Here is a 5,088-nt window from a genome sequence, read left to right as displayed (position 1 = left end):
GTTATTCATTTTGTTAATTCCATGTAGTCACGTGTCAGAGGAGGGTAGCATTTCATTGACTCAAATTCCATTAATGCAAATCTGCAATGTTTCATTTATGCCAGACTCAAATGCACGCTTCCTCTGCCTACAAAGGTTTAATAAATTAGCCTATGGTTAAGTTAGATGGCAAAGCTTATTAAATTTTAAACGCAAATAAGCTTAAAGCATGTATTTCCTTTTTTAGAAGTTAAAATGTTAACACCGAATGATTCTCTCCTATTTATGCATTTAGAATTTAATACTATAGTAGCTTGATTCATTCTTTTGTTCTCATTGGGATAAATGTATTTGAAGCTGGGGTAATTTTATTTGTATCCTTCCAAGCACTCAGTAATGCGCAATGAAAAGCAATTTGATTTTTAAGGAAACTGTGCTTGTCTTAAGAAATGTCTGGTATGACAGAATTGTTCATTAGGTACATATATCCAATATTCTATATTTTCCTACCTGGCATTCTGGTACTCAGATTCAATTATTCTCTTACTAGGAATTTATTTTTGAAACAAGGCAGAGAAGAGAGTGCTGTGTTGTATTATTTCCAAAATTGCAATGAGAAATGATGGCTCCCTTTCACGGCATTGCAAAGAGAATTCCAGCCGCACTCAACCTCCAGTAGCATAAGCAGGTGACTTTATTTGTTTTGCATTGTGATTTGAATTCTATGTCACTGCCGTATTTGAAGTCTCTTTATTAGAGCTGTATTTTGGATGTCTCTCTCCTCTCTCTATCCCATTTTCTGCTTGCTTTTCCTTCTTTATCTTACACTTCCCTCAGAGGTAGCCAGAAATGGTTCACAAGGGAGAGAAGCTTTTCTGTTCATTAAGCAACCTCAAAAAACCAGAGAGAAAAGTTTTCTTTATGTTTCAGACAAAAGAATTTCATTCCACCTCAGGTAAAAATAAAAATTGAATCCCATAACCTCGTATTGTGTTTCAAATGTAAAGGTTTGCAGGCTTTGCAAAGGAAACAAGTCATTTCCCTAATTTTTAGGGGCCATAGAATTTGGTGAAAATAAGTGTTTCTAGCCCCATAATATTATTCATAAACATTCCATGCCTGGGGATTGGAAGGTTGGTGTGGGTTGAGTGTGCTGTGCTCTTACTTACAGCATTTTTAAAAAGTATTATGAAAAGACAGCACACGACCCATACCGCTACTGTAGAGAGAGCTTTGTGTAGAAAGAAAATAGTTTCTTTTTCTTAAGGCCTAGAAAGAACATTAGACTTGGATTATGCTCCAGCTGAGGCCTGAATAATGAAATGGAAATAAGCAGGTCAGCAGTGTTGTGCCACCCCACTGGAGATGTCACCGCAGTTTGAGACACACACCAAAGACTAGGTTTGCACGCGCGCTTCAGCTTCTTCCTGCAGACGCTGCGACTTCCTGGGACTTTTTGCATTTTTTTTTTTCCTACATTTTTTTCTTCAGCATCCCTTTTGGAAACAAAGCCTGAAGGAAGGAGATTTCCGAGACTGACGGTGTGGAAGTTGCTAGAGCCAGGAGAAAAGCAAGCTGGTTCTGAAGCCCCAGCCCCAAGAGAGTGAGGTGAGCCTCCTGGATGCACAGGTGGGGCTGGTGGTCTTCTCCTGCCTGTGGGCCCTCAGACAAATCGAGAAACAGGAGAACACTGAGGAATGCCCACACAGTGTGTCTCTCCCAACTGCAAGTTTTGAAAAAGAAGAAAATGACATACTAAATACTAAATGCTAGCTCCAGTGTGTGCAGTGGAGTTAAATGGGTCAAGTTTGGCTTTGTGACTCTACACTTCTACATGCAGACAGACCTCTTACCTGCCCCCCAGGGAGACTCTGCCCCACCCTCCCACCCCAGTGCCCCCGACTTCCTGTTCTGCCCACCCCTCCCCCACCCACTGCCAGAATTCTTCCTCTTGCCAAACAGCACACACCAGTCTTCTTGGAGTTTTCCAAGGTGAAGGCTAACATAAAAATGAGTCAATAAGAACAAATCCTGCCACACAAACCATGTTTCCTTTTTTGTTGTTGTTTTAAATAGGGCTATTACCCTTAAGCATAGGAAACTACTTAGACATTATGTTTCTGTGTTTAGATAATATGTTCAAATATTTCGGTAGATAAGTTGAAGAAATACAGACTAAACGATAGTATCATCACTTAAATTCACAACGTGTTCAACACTGTACCAGACAGATCGTCGGTTAACAGATTTACATCACATTGGGGTGGGTCGTTCGTGAATCACTAAAACTCTCTGCACGCCTTTAGTCCTCGTCGGTATTTCTATTAGTGACTTGAATGAAGGTAGATCAAGTACTTGTTACATGTTGGCCCTGTTTGAAGCACTTGACGTCCAATAACTCATTGAGTCCCCATTCAGCTCTGAGATATCATTAGATATTAGTAGCTATTATTACTCCACCCATTTACAGATACATTCTCTCCATTTATTGATGCTCTTCACCACTACCATCCTGTAGAAATCATCCTCTAGAAATCATGTTTCTCCCCTGGAAGGAAGCTGAACAGCTGGCTTGTGGGTGTGAGGGGGGCCCTGTGGTAACAATCCTTCCTTCCCTGACTATTAGCGGTAATTTAGCTCACCTGGCCATCTATGCACGTCAGCATTGCCTCTCTCTCTATTCCACATGTCTCTAGCAGCTCTATGTACAACTGAAGGGTTGAATGCTGGCTCCACAAAATGGCACCAGAACCATCTGTGATAAGACAAAGCTGAGCTTACTTTTGCCTCAGGAAGAGGGGACAAATGCTGCACAGCATGGAGCGTCAGTGCTGTCTGACAAGGGGACAGTAACATGGGGACAGTTACTGAGCTGTCGCAGCCTGGCTTGAGACAGATCTTCCTACGCAGATGCTTAGTTAGCACTGCACAGGGACTGGAGTATAATAGGTTGTGATTGGTGGGCATAGCTAGGCGAGGATTTTGAGGCAAGGGTTTAAATAGTTTGGGGATGCAAACTGTCATTTGATGTTTTTGATGGAAAGGTTGATGAATGTTTAGGAAGCTTGTGGAATAGGCAATGAGGTTATTAGCAACTTATGTTTCTGAGCAAGAAATTCCTGGAGTGTTGTCAGCATAGCCAGTGGGTATCAAATCATGTTCCTGTAGACAAGAAGCTGTGTAGATGGTCTCCAATCTCCAGCTCAACTTCCTACCATTCATGAAATGAAGGAATGAAGATATTGAAAAAAAAAAAAATCCTTAGTCTTGAATGGAAACTAGAAAGTGAAATTTAACCAGTCACATGAAAAATAAGTAAAGCCACACAAGTGGGGAATGAAGATGACCTGACTCAATGCTAATCCCTTTGTTGAGGTTGGAGAGAGGAGAAGCCAGGTCAGAATCTGGTGCTTCGTCGGGCTGTAGCTCAGGAAGTCCACAGTGTGTGCGGGTCCCAGAGAGATTAGTACGTTTGGGGTTGGGCTGATGAATTTGATCATGGGAGGTAAGACAATTATAGATGTGACCCCTCTTAACAGAAAAAGAGGACTTGCTTTTAGAAATGTTTACTATTTAAAGGAATATATTAAATTTAAGTTAGAAATGTGGAATAGGGGCTTATCTTTAATCATGGAACTTAAAAATGTTTAACGTGTATTAAAGGACAAAATACAGACGGTGCCAAAAAAATGTATACACATTTTAAGAAAGGAAAAAAACTACATTAAATTTGTAATACTCAATATACACCGATAATAAAGATGACTACAAGTCATGTGTATACGTTGTTTTTGGCACCCCTGGTATATTTATTCTCTGTCTACTAACTGAAAGCAAGTAATATTTGTTTATTTTAGTATTAATAAACGTTCAGTTTGAATAAATTATCTTCTTGAAAATTCAAAATAAAGGCCACCCAGCGAATAATGGACGTGTTAGGAAACAGTCCTTTCAACCACGTCCCTGCATCGTCCCACTTCTCTGATGAAAGTTCTGTGACGTAAGCAGAGTGTGGGTATTCCTTTCCTGAATGTGTATTTACAAAGCTCAATTGCATTGAGATAACATAGCATTAAATTATATTTATTATGTTTTTAAAAAATCCAAAGTCTCATCTCCCTAGATGTATCTAACAGGATTTTTGTGTGTGTGCGTTAGTATTTTTTTTCAAGTCAAGGGCCGTGTCTTATACTATTCTGGCTATTAACTTCAGTGCCTTGCACATAATTAATGCCTAATATAGAATAGTAATAATAATAATAATTTCCATTATTGACACTGTTCAGAAGGCTATGAGTTTATTACAGTTCATGAAAATACTATGAATAAGTTGTGTTATTACTCTCATTTTAAAAACAGGGAAACTGGACCTGAGAAGTTAGGCCACGGGCTGATAGCAGCCAAAGCTGGACACTGAACTCTCCTCGGACTTGTCGATTGATATCCGGGATGTTTGCGGTACACTGGGAGACGCCGATTTGTCAGGAGAGAATGTCCCCGTGTCCTCGCACCTCACAGATAGTCACGCTATTTACCACAACTTCGAGGCCAAACTCTTTCCAGATACGACACTAAGAATAACTTGGTTATTCTCCAGCCGACATCCTGCCTTTGTTTTGACGTTGCAATTGCTGTTGGTGTTTTTCAAAAACACACAAACACATTTTGGAATACTTGGTTCTTTTGGAGAGAAAATATATTTTTCAGAGTATGACGCCCCCCTTAGTGGAGCACATGATAAAAAACTGATTCTTGAATAAAATTTTTATTCTACAAGTAATTACTACTTCAGGTACCTTGCTTCTTTTGAAATGCATTGAAGTGGCTTATTGATGAAGTCACAATTTAGGATGACAGGTTTACTGAAAAATGGGACAGATTTCACCAGGAAAACGCAGCCTCGGGGCCGTTAAGAACCGTGTGTGGACAATTAGCTCTAAGGTTTTAAATACTAAAGCAAAGGGAAAATCTACTGAGTTATTTGATTTTCATTTTTCAGCAACAGAAAGAAAGTACACTGAAAACTTTGTAAAAGTGGTTATTTTTCTCTCCGTTGGCTTAAGTGTCTCTTCTGTATAATGAAGACATTACAGGCAATCTCTCAGTTTC

The 5,088-nt window shown here is 39.7% G+C and overlaps 1 long non-coding RNA gene across 1 annotated transcript; it reads left to right on the top strand.

The window, feature by feature from the left end:
• The first annotated feature begins 503 nt into the window (after positions 1–503).
• On the top strand, positions 504–4,598 carry LOC117018714 (uncharacterized). Its single transcript, XR_004422296.1, has 3 exons — positions 504–667; positions 1,471–1,587; positions 4,339–4,598. It is a non-coding gene; the product is annotated as an uncharacterized LOC117018714 (long non-coding RNA).
• Positions 4,599–5,088: the final 490 nt, after the last annotated feature.

The sequence above is a fragment of the Rhinolophus ferrumequinum genome, chromosome 27 (genome assembly GCF_004115265.2).
Source record: "Rhinolophus ferrumequinum isolate MPI-CBG mRhiFer1 chromosome 27, mRhiFer1_v1.p, whole genome shotgun sequence".
In the NCBI taxonomy this organism is placed as follows: domain Eukaryota; kingdom Metazoa; phylum Chordata; class Mammalia; order Chiroptera; family Rhinolophidae; genus Rhinolophus; species Rhinolophus ferrumequinum.
Note: the sequence above shows the minus strand (reverse complement) of the source record. Positions and strands in the feature narration are given on the sequence as shown.